This window comes from Schistocerca serialis, chromosome 2 (genome assembly GCF_023864345.2).
Source record: "Schistocerca serialis cubense isolate TAMUIC-IGC-003099 chromosome 2, iqSchSeri2.2, whole genome shotgun sequence".
Lineage (NCBI taxonomy): Eukaryota > Metazoa > Arthropoda > Insecta > Orthoptera > Acrididae > Schistocerca > Schistocerca serialis.
Window position 1 is genome coordinate 290755028 of NC_064639.1, and position 15683 is coordinate 290770710.

The window sequence follows — 15683 nt, forward strand, 5'->3', positions numbered from 1 at the left end:
TATACACTAGGTTGGATGGACGACGTACTGGAAGTGGGATGGACATGCTGAAAATGACCTTTACATAAAAGCAAGCAATTAGTGGTGAATGGAGATATGATGGAAGTAGCACTCCGCTTCAGTAGAACAGTGACTTCTTCTGAACGAGTTATGATGGGCGTCAATACTGTTTCATTTAATAATTTCCTATGTGAATGGTATTGTAGGGCAAGAAGAGCTCTCAAGACTGGTAAGAATAGCATTCTGCACAGGAAGGTAGTGAAGCCGAAATAGTGAAGCTGAAAAACATTCCACTACAGTTTTCTATTTACATACTAAGTTCTACCTAATGAAACAGTTTATGAAAGACTCATTCAATGACGGGGAGCGTTTCAGCTAGATGTGACAGAAGATTCATCAACTATCAGACGCGAAATCAAGAGGTGGAAGACCTGAAATTCGTTAAACGATTTTCAGTTCCGACTGAAACGCTCCAAGTCCGGCTTCCTTGAAGTGTTTTCCCTTATTTTTTATTTTATTAACGGTGAGACCTAAATTTCAGTAATTTTTTTGAAGTCAGCTAACCGTAGAGGTGTTAGCTTTTACTCTTTGTGGGGTAACGTCTGCCATTTGTTGTATCTCGTAAACGCTGTGGTTGTTGTATTGTGAAGTTCGTCTTGCTATGAATTCCTGGAAAGCAGTTCCACTAGACGAAGATTAACTGAAATTTATATACATCCGTTGTATCTAGAGCGAAGCTGAAATGTGAAAATATAGAGTGTGACAAATACGAATTTTGTAAGGAATCTGAAACCGTTTGCTATTGGTAATGTCCAGTCGAATCTTGAAGAGTGTTTATTATTGGCAAAGAAAAAGGATTAAAAAAAACATTATTGAACCAACAAGCTAACAGCGAGTAACGACATTGGTGGGCAGAATTTTATCACCACCATGTCGCAAAACGTTGAATCAAAAGGGGGACTTGTATCATTCAAAGTGGTTGTAACTGTATTCTTAGGCAGCAAAAACGAGCCGCAATATATTTCCGTTCTACACAATGTACTGAATAAGTTGAAGACGTTACATTTTGTAAAGATTCTGAAATCGTTTGCTATTGGTAATATCCAATCGAATCTTGGAGAGTGTTTATTATTGGTAAAGGAAAAGGATTACAAAGAAAAGAGCATTGAACCAACCAACTGACAGCGAGTAACGACACTGGCGGGCAGAATTTTACTATCACCTGGTCTCAAAACGTTGAACCAAAAGGGGGACTTGTATAATTCAGGGTGGTTGTAACTGTATTCTAAGGTAGCATAAAGGAGCTGCATTATACACTCCTGGAAATTGAAATAAGAACACCGTGAATTCATTGTCCCGGGAAGGGGAAACTTTATTGACACATTCCTGGGGTCAGATACATCACATGATCACACTGGCAGAACCACAGGCACATAGACACAGGCAACAGAGCATGCACAATGTCGGCACTAGTACAGTGTATATCCACCTTTCGCAGCAATGCAGGCTGCTATTCTCCCATGGAGACGATCGTAGAGATGCTGGATGTAGTCCTGTGGAACGGCTTGCCATGCCATTTCCACCTGGCGCCTCAGTTGGACCAGCGTTCGTGCTGGACGTGCAGACTGCGTGAGACGACGCTTCATCCAGTCCCAAACATGCTCAATGGGGGACAGATCCGGAGATCTTGCTGGCCAGGGTAGTTGACTTACACCTTCTAGAGCACGTTGGGTGGCACGGGATACATGCGGACGTGCATTGTCCTGTTGGAATAGCAAGTTCCCTTGCCGGTCTAGCAATGGTAGAACGATGGGTTCGATGACGGTTTGGATGTACCGTGCACTATTCAGTGTCCCCTCGACGATCACCAGTGGTGTACGGCCAGTGTAGGAGATCGCTCCCCACACCATGATGCCGGGTGTTGGCCCTGTGTGCCTCGGTCGTATGCAGTCCTGATTGTGGCGCTCACCTGCACGGCGCCAAACATGCATACGACCATCATTGGCACCAAGGCAGAAGCGACTCTCATCGCTGAAGACGACACGTCTCCATTCGTCCCTCCATTCACGCCAGTCGCGACACCACTGGAGGCGGGCTGCACGATGTTGGGGCGTGAGCGGAAGACGGCCTAACGGTGTGCGGGACCGTAGCCCAGCTTCATGGAGACGGTTGCGAATGGTCCTCGCCGATACCCCAGGAGCAACAGTGTCCCTAATTTGCTGGGAAGTGGCGGTGCGGTCCCCTACGGCACTGCGTAGGATCCTACGGTCTTGGCGTGCATCCGTGCGTCGCTGCGGTCCGGTCCCAGGTCGACGGGCACGTGCACCTTCCGCCGACCACTGGCGACAACATCGATGTACTGTGGAGACCTCACGCCCCACGTGTTGAGCAATTCGGCGGTGCGTCCACCCGGCCTCCCGCATGCCCACTATACGCCCTCGCTCAAAGTCCGTCAACTGCGCATACGGTTCACGTCCACGCTGTCGCGGCATGCTACCAGTGTTAAAGACTGCGATGGAGCTCCGTATGCCACGGCAAACTGGCTGACACTGACGGCGGCGTTGCACAAATGCTGCGCAGCTAGCGCCATTCGACGGCCAACACCGCGGTTCCTGGTGTGTCCGCTGTGCCGTGCGTGTGATCATTGCTTGTACAGCCCTCTCGCAGTGTCCGGAGCAAGTATGGTGGGTCTGACACACCTGTGTCAATGTGTTCTTTTTTCCATTTCCAGGAGTGTATTTCCGGTTTACACAATGTACTGAATAAGTTAAAGACGTTAACCTATTTGGTGAGCCTCGACATTCATGTTGTGAACAGTCACCATGATTTTTTCATCTAATCTTTCGGTGCTGCCAGTGAGGAACAACAGCAAGCCTTTCATTGAAACATCAGGGGCCGTATCAGAGTATTTGATGGGATACTGCAAGTCACTTCACGGAGAGGTAGAACAAGTAATTCATGGAATAAACAGCTATATGAAATCCTTTAAGCGGACGAAAGATATAAAATAGAAGCTTATGGGCCTACACTCTGTCTAACAAAAAGAAGTGATGCGCCCAGATGGACGAAGGAAAACGAAAACTCATAACACGTGAGGGTTTGTGATGTTATTTCAGTGATTACAAAATCGAGTCAAATTTGCAGAGAACGTGGCATTTTGAGCGCACTTATCTGTATGACGCTGAACCGCCTCTGGCTTGCATGCATACACTGATTCTTTTGGTAAGGCTGTCATAAAGCTATTGGGTCCTCTCCTGAGGCACATTGTTACTTAACATTCCGGATAGTGACACTTGCACGGGGCTGGTCCCACACGTGTTCTGTCGGGCAGAGGTCTGGAGTCTTGCTGGCCACGGCAGAAAGTTCTTGGAGATATATGCCATGTGTGGACGAGCATTGCCCTGTTGAAAAATGTCACCACGATAGTATCGCATGAGAGTCCGATAAATAACGGACTACTTGATTTTGATCTTTGCGGGGGAATATCGCCTGCATGCGGTGCGGTGGATGTCGCATTAGACCTGCTTTCAGAACTCAACTCGCGTGCGACTGCTTCTGTACGTGCATCTTGCAATACTTTTTTCTGCTTAAATTCTCAAAGCTTCGAGCGTTGTCCGTTTTTAGCCCGAATATTTCACCTCATGTTACAGTATACGTAATACGCTTCGAAAACTATCATCACGGAAAGTATCTCCACAAACTTAAATCAAGTTTCTTTTCTATGCAGCGTGCTTTCATCCGCTGTGCTTTGGGCAGGGGATTTCTCTAATCTCCCCGCTTCTATGGTGAATACCACCAGAAAAACAAGGCTTATCACGACAGCAAGAAAAGAAATGAATCCGCAGGACAGACAGAGAGAAAGAGACACAGAGTCCCGCAGTAACCGGGGAACACTTTCGGATGCTTTTTCCATCTTTACATTCCCTAGCAACAGGATAACACGAAATGATATAGTTTTACAGCTTTAGAATACAGGCAGCCACAGACGTTGATATTTATGATAAACTAACTCGAATGACACAAAAAACAGGTTTGCAGTTTTATTCAGTTTAATTTACCATATAGTTTTAACTATCACCTTGAAAAAATAAACTTAAATAATTAATTTAGTTATCATAAGAATACCATAACGATGAATTTATTAAAAGAAGGTGGCATTTTCCACTTTTTATGTCAGTTTTATTTGTTCACGACTTCTTACAGTATTGTAGGCCATTATCAAGTGATTTTATGGTTCTGTTCAAAGCAGAATGTATCATTTTACATCCACGATTAGAAATATAGTAATGCGTGTGTAAGCGTATATTAGATAAATTACCTGCAATAGAAAACTGTGCCTTACATACTGAAATACCAGCACCTTTAAATCATTTTTATGTTATTTTCTTTTGTCTTATTTTATTTTCCTTACTATTTTACTTCTTACTATTTTTTAACTTTCCTCAACTATTCACATAAACATACAGTCATAATATTCTAAATTATTATTCCATTTATTCCACGCTTAGCGTTACTTACTGTACAATGTATGACACCTTTGTAAACGTCAAGCTGTCAAACCAAGAAGACAGTATTTGTGAACCAAAACGAATGGAAAATACAGATTCAAAGACGCACACGTCAATATGTAAGGCATAGTTTTCTGTTGCAGGCGAATGTATTTAATACGTTTACATTCACATTATTATTTTTTCTATTCGTGGAGACAATATGAAACATCTGTTTTGTACAGAAAGCCAAAACCACTTACGAATCGCCCAGAAGGCTAAAACTAGTAGTGAACTAATAAAATTAGTAGACCAGAAGTGGATAACGCCATCTTATTTTAATTAATTTAGTGTTTGTTTGCAGGTACATGTCTGTAGACCTGGTACGCATTGGAATTCAGAGCCACATTACCGCAGCACACTGCCACATGAGCAGAAACAAAATGTCGCTGCCCACTGTCCAAGTGAAAAAACGTAGCTAATTCGATTTCTGCATTTCAAGCGGAAGAAGAGGGCAACAATTCACCCCTAATTGGTGGAAGTGCTGCTCCGCATCGAACCTTTGAGATGTGGTTCTGTAGAAGGATCTTGAGGTGCGAGAAGGTGATTCACAGAATCAGCACTGAAAAGATCATATGGAAAAAACTGACAAGAAGAAAGAACAGGATAACACGACACTTGATACGAGTCCAGGGTAAGCTATAGAGGGTGAAAAGCGCAGAGAAAGATACAGATTGGATTATATACAACAAATAAAAAAATGGTTCAAATGGCTCTGAGCACTATGGGACTCAACTGCTGAGGTCATTAGTCCCCTAGAACTTAGAACTAGTTAAACCTAACTAACCTAAGGACATCACAAACATCCATGCCCGAGGCAGGATTCGAACCTGCGACCGTAGCGGTCTTGCGGTTCCAGACTGCAGCGCCTTTAACCGCACGGCCACTTCGGCCGGCTACAACAAATAAGTGAGGACGTTGGGTACAAAAAGTTGCTGGGCGTGGGAGACTAATGACTTATAAAAATTTAAATAATAAAGAGTCACAGTGGTTAGGTGGTGCAGAAAATTTCACTGTGGTCAAAAAAATCTGAATGACGAAGAAGGGCGGATCATCTCTCTGACAAATCGAGAACTCCAGGAGAAGATCGGCGTATAACAGTCGGGGGGATAGTGGTTAAAGTGAGAGTCAGTCATGGCTCGCTTTAAAACTTTTTGCACAATATTTTGAACGTGAGAAAGCCTCATATGCTGAAGTTCCTTGACTGTGCACACCGTTTCAAAATTCTTATCAAACCGATACATCAGTGGAAAATTTTCAGGCCAATACAGATGACTGCTTTAGCCTCCTGATCACCATGGACGAGCGCTGAGTGTATCACTACGACACCGAGACAAAGGAGGTTCAAATGATTCAAATGGCTCGGAGCACTACTGGACTTAACATCTGAGGTCAGCAGTCCCCTAGAAATTAGAGCTACTTAAACCTAAGTAACCTAAGGACATAACACACATCCATGCCAGAGACAAGATTCGAACTTGTGACCGTAGCGGTCACGCGGTTCCTGACTGAAGCGCCTAGAACCGCTCGGCCACAGTGACCGGCGAGACAATAAATAATCGGACTAACCAGCGCCGCCCTGATTCTGCCATCATCGGGCACGGTGATTTTTCTGGGACTGGATTGATGTGACGCTAACGTTACGCTCGTAAAAGGGGAAACCGTCATACGGGAATATTACCGAAACGTCGTTACGGCGTTACAGGAGGTTCTCAAGGCGAAGTGCCACTGAGAGCTGTTCGAGCTGTTGTTTAAGCTTCAAAAATCCAGACTTCTGCAACGGAAATCGCCAAGTCGGCCACCGTTGCGAAAAATACGTCGCATTGAAAGGAGGATATCAATCGGCTGAAGTTCACTGCTTCATTTTCTTGGCGTGACCACCCCTCGTGGAAGTCCAATCCGTTGTGTAGTATGAGCGAGGCTTTCACACGCTCATGGGCTGATATACTAAACTGAAATATGTGTATGTCGTTCGTGGCTAGGTGGAAATCTTTTCTGGATGACGCCACTTCGGCAATTTGCTCGTTGATGAGAACAACAAATACGCCCAATCCCGAGCGGGGAAAATCGCCGATCTAGCTGTTAATAGAGCCTGGGGCCCCGAGATCAAGAGTCAGCAACGCTAACCACGAGCTGCTGACGGGTGACCTACTGTGCGATGTAAGCGCCCCACCGTATCTCAGCTAGTGGAACAGCAGCTGGAGGCTCCATCTCGGGACCTGCGGGCTGAGGAGGGTTCATTGTCGGAGCGGCTGGTTGCCGGCAGAGGTGACGAAGACCGGGCAAGTGGCTTCCACGGCAGCCAATAACCTCGAGTTGCCGCGCTGAGGCGAGGGAGCCAATTACTCAGCACGCCGACATTAATTAAGCCGCCACCGCGGTGTGAGTGCGGTAGAACGGCGCAGGGCCACCAAGGCGGCAGGATGGGACCGGAGGATCAGCAGCCCCAGCAGGACTCTGACACCATTTATCTTAAATATTGAGCTCCACCTATATACTACTTTTGTATGGCATTAAATAGAGCCATCACTAATAATGTCTTTTCTTCTTCTTCTTCTTCTTCTTTTCTTATGTGCTTGAAGGTTTAAGCTCTTGCGCACATTCCGTACTCACTTTGCACTGTCAGCTCGTTCATGGCCATCCTACGTTCGTTCTACACTCCTGGAAATTGAAATAAGAACACCGTGAATTCATTGTCCCAGGAAGGGGAAACTTTATTGACACATTCCTGGGGTCAGATACATCACATGATCACACTGACAGAACCACAGGCACATAGACACAGGCAACAGAGCATGCACAATGTCGGCACTAGTACAGTGTATATCCACCTTTCGCAGCAATGCAGGCTGCTATTCTACCATGGAGACGATCGTAGAGATGCTGGATGTAGTCCTGTGGAACGGCTTGCCATGCCATTTCCACCTGGCGCCTCAGTTGGACCAGCGTTCGTGCTGGACGTGCAGACCGCGTGAGACGACGCTTCATCCAGTCCCAAACATGCTCAATGGGGGACAGATCCGGAGATCTTGCTGGCCAGGGTAGTTGACTTACACCTTCTAGAGCACGTTGGGTGGCACGGGATACATGCGGACGTGCATAGTCCTGTTGGAACAGCAAGTTCCCTTGCCGGTCTAGGAATGGTAGAACGATGGGTTCGATGACGGTTTGGATGTACCGTGCACTATTCAGTGTCCCCTCGACGATCACCAGTGGTGTACGGCCAGTGTAGGAGATCGCTCCCCACACCATGATGCCGGGTGTTGGCCCTGTGTGCCTCGGTCGTATGCAGTCCTGATTGTGGCGCTCACCTGCACGGCGCCAAACACGCATACGACCATCATTGGCACCAAGGCAGAAGCGACTCTCATCGCTGAAGACGACACGTCTCCATTCGTCCCTCCATTCACGCCTGTCGCGACACCACTGGAGGCGGGCTGCACGATGTTGGGGCGTGAGTGGAAGACGGCCTAACGGTGTGCGGGACCGTAGCCCAGCTTCATGGAGACGGTTGCGAATGGTCCTCGCCGATACCCCAGGAGCAACAGTGTCCCTAATTTGCTGGGAAGTGGCGGTGCGGTCCCCTACGGCACTGCGTAGGATCCTACGGTCTTGGCGTGCATCCGTGCGTCGCTGCGGTCCGGTCCCAGGTCGACGGGCACGTGCACCTTCCGCCGACCACTGGCGACAACATCGATGTACTGTGGAGACTTCACGCCCCACGTGTTGAGCAATTCGGCGGTACGTCCACCGGGCCTCCCGCATACCCACTATACGCCCTCGCTCAAAGTCCGTCAACTGCACATACGGTTCACGTCCACGCTGTCGCGGCATGCCACCAGTGTTAAAGACTGCGATGGAGCTCCGTATGCCACGGCAAACTGGCTGACACTGACGGCGGCGGTGCACAAATGCTGCGCAGCTAGCGCCATTCGACGGCCAACACCGCGATTCCTGGTGTGTCCGCTGTGCCGTGCGTGTGATCATTGCTTGTACAGCCCTCTCGCAGTGTCCGGAGCAAGTATGGTGGGTCTGACACACCGGTGTCAATGTGTTCTTTTTTCCATTTCCAGGAGTGTATAATTAGTGACTGTGTTTTGAAAGAGTGAATCTCGCGGAGTATAATCATTTAACGTTCAAAGTTTGATTCGATATGTTACACTACGCTTTTATGAATTGATGATTATGTGTTTCTATAATGTATTTCAATGCCTGTCGGATGTTATTAACTGGCAAGGAAATAGGGTTTGTGCAAGTTTTCTTAAAGCTACATAACGCGAGTTACAAGGGGCCGTCTGCCGATTGTGCTCCTCCGGTCAGTACTTACCTATGCAGCATTCTGGCGGGTACGCTGACACAGGTCGCTATTTACAAAAAAAAAAAAAAATGGCTCTGAGCACTATGGGACTTAACTTCTGAGGTCATCAGTCCCCTAGAACTTAGAACTACTTAAACCTAACTAACCTAAGGACATCACACACATCCATGCTCGAGGCTGGATTCGAGCCTGCGACCGTCGCGGTCGCGCGGTTCCGGACTGTAGCGCCTAGAACCGCTCGGCCACTTCAGCCGGCCGCTATTTACATACTCCAGTCTTACGCTTTGTTCGTTTGGCTTCTATCCATTCGCAATTTTACGATTTTTATGTAATTTTTTAGGTCTTTAAACTTGGGTGTATAATTACTGTTTTACCTCAAGTTCCCCTGAAGATGTTTCGGCATCACGTGTTGTCACTTTTCTATTTTATTTCTAATAATTTTAAAATTTTAATTTATTCTGCGTTTTCTTTTGACTTCATTACTATTAAAGCGTACAAAGCCTTGTAATTTGTTAATAGTTTTTACATAATTGTGTATTTATACTTAACTTCATGCTGCATATTTTGCAAATATGAGTACAGTGGCGACAGCTGACGAGTTTACATTGCGAACAATTTTTTTTGTGTTGCAACTGCACCCAAATTTGCTGTGAACGATAGCACCATTAGCGTTGTGACTGCCGTCGCTGGGGCGTAATTCGCGCCGCGTTATTAGTTCTGTTTGACGATGCGCGTGCTAATTCTGTTTTATATCACTTCTCGGTATCACTCTGGTTTTGTTATATTAGGGCATGTTTTAAACAGATATGTTTCGTCTCATGTTTTTAAGCTTACGTTTGTTATACACTATGTGATCAAAAGTATCCAGACACCCCCAGAAACATATGTTTTTCATATTAGGTGCACTGTGCTCCCACCTGCTACCAGGTACTCCGTATCAGCGACCTCAGTAGTCATTATACATCGTGAGAGAGCAGAATGGGGCGCTCCGCAGAACTCACGAACTTCGAACATGGTCAGGTGATTGGGTGTCACTTGTGTCATACGTCTGTATGCGAGATTTATACACTCCTAAACATCCCTTGGTCCACTGTTTTGGATGTGGTAGTGAAGTGTAAACGTGAAGGGACACGTACAGCACAAAAAAAGTACAGGCCGACCTCGTCTGTAGACTACTAGAGAGCACCGACAGTTGAAGAGGGTCGTCCAGACCATCACACAGGAACTCCAAACTTCATCAGGATCAACTGCAAGTACTATTTCAGTGAGGCAGGATGTGGGAAAACTTGGATTTCATGATCGAGCGGCTGCTCATAAGCCACACATAACGCCAGTAAATGCCAAACGACGCTTCGCTTGGTGTAAGGAACGTAGACATTGGACGATTGAACAGTGGAAAAACGTTGTGTGGAGTGACTAATCATGGGACACAATTTGGCTATCCGATGGCAGGGTGTGGGTAAGGCGAACGCCCGGTGGACGTCATCTGCCAGAGCGCGTAGTGCCAACAGTAAAATTATGAGGCGGTGATATTATAGTGTGGTCGTGTTTTTCATGGAGGGGCTTGCACCCCTTGTTGTTTTGCCTGGCACTATCACAGAACACCCCTACATTGATGTTTTAAGCACCTTCTTGCTTCCCACTGTTGAAGAGTAATTCGGGGATGGCGATTGCAACTTTCAACACAATCGAGCTTCATAGTGCACGGCCTGTGGCGAAGTGGTTACATGACAATAACATCCCTGTAATGGACTGATCTGCACAGAGTCCTGACCTGAATCCTATAAAACACCTGTGGGATGTTTTGGAACTCCGACTTCGTCCCAGCCCTCACCGACCGACATCGATACCTCTCCTCTGTGCAGCACTCTCTATAGGTCCTAAATCAATGTTTTTGTTAGTGACTACATCGCAGAAGGTATATCCTGTCTCTAAGTCCTTTCATCTACACCTACGTACTCTGCAAATCATATTTAAGTGCCTGGCTGGGGGTTCATAGAACCACCTTCACAAGAATTCTCTATTATTACAATTACGAACATCATGCGGAAATAAACGAACATCTATATTCCGTGCAAGCTCTGATTTCCCTTATTTTATTATGACGATCGTTTGTCCCTACGTAGGTGGGCGTCAAAAAATATTTTTGCAGTCAGAGTATAAAACTGCACATTGAAATTTTGTGAGACGATACCGCCTAAACGAGCAATGCCACAAATCCTCTATCATGTCCGTGACACGCACTCCCTTGTTTCTCCACAATACAAAACGTGCTGTCCTTCTTTGAACTTATTCGATGTACTTCGTTAAACCTATGTGCTCAGAATCCTACACAAAGCACCAGTACTCCAAAAGAGGACGGACAAGCGGAGTGTGTGCAGTCTCTTTAGTAGATCTGGTGCACCTTCTAAGTGTTCTGCCAATAAGCGCAGTTTTTGGTTGACCTTCCCCACTACGTTTTCTATGTGTTCTTTCTAATTTAAGTTGTTCTTCACCTCTGCTGAAGTACTGCAGCCTACATCCATTTCGATCTGCTTGCTCCAGTCTTGCCTTGGGCAACATCTACGAATTCCCGCCAGCCTCCCCATCCACTCTTATTTTCATTAGCAAACTAACGAGTTCTTCATGCCTCAGAACGTAATCAACCGACCCTTTCTGTTAATTAGGTTGTGTCATGAAGCCCTTTGTTCCCCCAGTTCGATTCTACATCACTTCATTGTTTATGCGATGTACTCATATAATCTTCAGCGAACTCCAAAATATTTTATTCTCTTCTTGTCTGAAATGTTTCTCATCCACATTACACTTACATACGAAGTTACAATCCAGACAGAGTCTTCAGAAAATACTCCTTAGCGTTAAAATTTGTATTCGATGATAAAAGTTTTTTGCCAGTCTCCTTTTTCGTCGTCCCAAATTAAGTTACAGCCAATTATTTTGCTACCCAAATAGCGAAACTCATTTACTGATTTCAATGAGTTATTATCTAATCTAATTGCCTCACCTGACGTAATTTTAATACAATCCATTACCTTTGTTTTACTTTTGTTGGTCCTTTTCCAACAATCTTCACTCTGTTCAAGTTATCTTTGTCTTTCACTGTTTGTTACACATTGCATTGTCTTTGGCAAAACTTGTTTTCGAATTTGAATTCCTTTCCATATCTCTGTTTTGTTTTCTGTACTGATTGCTCGTTATATAGACCGGATAACATAGGGAATAAGCTCTATCCTTGTCTTAGTCAATGCTTCGTAACACCTCCAATTTGTTCTTCTTTTCCCGTATCGATAATTTGGTGAAATGTGCGTGGTAGGGAGTAATATGTTACCTGGCTCTTCCTGTAAATCAGACTCTCAGAACCTTGACCCTTGACAGTAAATCTGTTCTTGGTACACAACTATTGCTGCCGGCCGGAGTGGCCGTGCGGTCCTAGGCGCTACAGTCTGGAGCCGAGCGACCGCTACGGTCGCAGGTTCGAATCTTGCCTCGGGCATGGATGTGTGTGACGTCCTTAGGTAAGTTAGGTTTAATTAGTTCTAAGTTCTAGGCGACTGATGACCTCAGGAGTTAAGTCGCATAGTGCTCAGAGCCATTTGAACCAACTATTGCATTTTAGCGACTGCAGTTTCATCAGCAGTCCCATTAGGCTTTCACTTTTATGAAAGGAAAATAATTGCGAAGCACACCACTCACGATTGGGTTTCCCCTAGGTCTCACTATTAATCCTACCTTGTGACGATCCCACACGTTATATGACATGTGTTCATCTAAGGGGTTACTTTTTAAAGGGTGCCAGAATGATCGAACGACAAAATATAACTGTGTGGGGGCGTTTTTTGAGGATGGTGATGGAGAAAGGTGGAGGGGGAGGTCATCAGTTCTCCAGTTTGATGCCACCCTGCTGGGACTTTCACTTCTGTGCCAGCCTTTTCATCTCAGCACCGAATGTCCTCAATTATTTACTGGATACGTTCCAACCTCTTTCTTCCTATATAGTTTTTACCCTCTACAGCTCCATCTACTGCCATGGAAGTTATTCCTTGATGGCTTAACGCAAATACGGTGATCCTGCGTTTTGCTCTTGTCTTCTGTATAGGCTTAGTTGTCTCCTCACCGATTCAGAGGAGAACCTTTTATTAGTATAATAAAAGAAGAAGAATCCGAATCTGAAGGGCTGGTGTATAGGTTTCCGAATTGTACAGATCACCGTTGACATGAAGTAGTACCATGGCCCCTTATCCCACGCCCTTGTCACATGTTTATTACGAACTGACGGACTTATGCGAATATAATCTGAAAGTGTGGCTCAGGGTATCAAATTTTTTACGCAAGTTGACTGCATCTGATATTAACTGGATGAAATTAAAAATTGACTTCAAGACCAACTCGAGTTTTGGAAGAGTGTACTTCAAATCCCCATCTCATCATCCAGCTTCCCACGTGTTGTGAGCTCTCTAAATCACCGCAGTTGTCGGGGAGTTGGTTCTTTGTAATGGTTAATTGATCTAATGAACAATCGTAAATGATAATGATGTTGTAAAGCAGTTAAACTACCATTAATATGTATGGTGACAAAAATAACCTCTTAGTACATGTGCACAATTCCTACAGATAGAGGGCACTTTTTTTTTTTGCCGGCCGCGGTGGCCGAGCGGTTCTGGCGCTGCAGTCCGGAACCGCGAGGCTGCTACGGTCGCAGGTTCGAATCCTGCCTCGGGCATGGGTGTGTGTGATGTCCTTAGGTTAGTTAGGTTTAAGTAGTTCTAAGTTCTAGGGGACTTATGACCTAAGATGTTGAGTCCCATAGTGCTCAGAGCCATTTTTAGAGGGCACTTTTTAATTTTACCAATCAGGTTTCTCCACACTGTGGTATAAGATTTTAACAGATTAAAAATTACTTTAGATATGATAGCGAACCAGTAGTTCTGTGCTGACAGGTTACTCTGTAACTGCAATATATGGTATGGTCGCATTTTAATTCATTCCAAAAAAAATTTTGAAAACTAAGAGAGTTTTATCAGTTACTATATAATCTCTCTTGTTAATTATATTTTTAACTTTATCTAACTTTTATCTGAAGTTAGGCAGCTGGCAGGAAACCGGTTACTGAAAAGAAAAAAATAGCGATCAAAGACTGAAATGCTATATTTTAATGTGCATCGTATTTCTGTGATTCATCGAGCTTGGAGTCGTTTGCAGCCCTGATTAATAAAGAGATCCAGAATTATTTAAATTTATTCGGTCCACAAAAAGATTAATACCCGAAGGTATGTTTTTAAATTGATGTTTTACAGAATTTTGTCCGAAAGATTTATCGTTTCGTCGACATCCAGGTCACTGGAGACGGAGCAAAAGCTCGGATTCTGGAAAGGGTGGGGTAGGAAATGGGCAGTGCCCTTTCGAAGGAACCATCCCAGCATTTGCCTGGAGTGATTTAGGGAAATCACGGAAAACCTGAATCAGGATGGCTGGAGCGGGTTTGAACCGTCGTTATTCCGAATACGAGTCCAGTGTGATAACCACCGCACCACATCGCGGCTGTGTTGCAGTTTACATCGATGGGTCAGAGTGTTATTACGCTGAATTATATGTGAAACTGAGAGCGATGCTACAAAGTTCCACATCAGCAGCCAGTCCCTTAGTTTTGTGCAAGCCATCCATTACATAGACCAAGGAGAAAAGTATGTTCAGATGATCCACGACATGGTTTCCCATTTAAAGAGGCACAGAAAGGAGGTGTCAGTTTGCTGGATACCTGGGCACGTGGAAAATCAGGATAACGAAGACGGAGATGAAGCAGCTAAGGATGCTACCTTGGAAAATACAATTTCACGATGTGCTGCCCCTGTACATTCAGTTAAGTCCTTGCTGAGAAAGGGGATTACATTATTTTAGCTGTTGTGTAGTTATGGCCGGTGCATTTTAACCATAACATGAGGAGCGGAATATGTCTTTTGGTTTTTTATTTGCAAGTGTGACAGAGATAGCGAGTGAGAGATAGCAGGATGGCTGAGAATTTCATTTTCAATTTTACGTTTTGGCGCATACTTTCAAAAAACTATAGTTAAGAACAGGCGCTGATGACTTCACTATCGAGCGCCCTATAAATATCACTTCCATATTCTGCAGACCGATTTCAAGATGGTATTGCTTAATGAAATGCTTATAATGGTTATTGTACACTCTGATTTTATATTGCGTAGATTTTGATATTGTTCTAGTTGTGACAAATATCTGAAGATCTTTTATGTTAATATACTGAGTTCCATTCGATGTAATTGTCGAAAAAGCTACCACTCTTCTCCTTTTCATTCTGATATCCTGATATCTTTTACGTCTTTCGATAAATTTCATCACTACAGCGTGATTTCCGGCCGTCCATAGTTTCCCGTGGGACTAAAACTTTCGTAACGATTCTTCTTTCTTGTATTTGTAATTCATCTACATTATAGTTTAAGCATTCGCTTGTTTATAATCAACCACTGACTTACAATGCTTTATTTTTGCATTTTTCTACGGGAATTTTTGTTGTAAAGGTCTTTAATTATACCATATAACCTTCCCATTGTACGTATCTTTACCTCTTTAGCAGCTATTTGCAAAACATTTTTTTGACTCATCTCCCTAATATATGAAGATTTGTTAACTTTCTCCTTTTGGTCAATAACTGTCTTCTGAATATTTTGGTGCATTTTAAATATTTGTTACAATTTGTTTTTTTTTTCCTGAATCAATCCTTAAGCCGGTCCTACTGGCCATTTCTTTATTTAATCCAGTATCTTCGTTTCCTATTCCCAACATTATTGGTGAAATCTTAC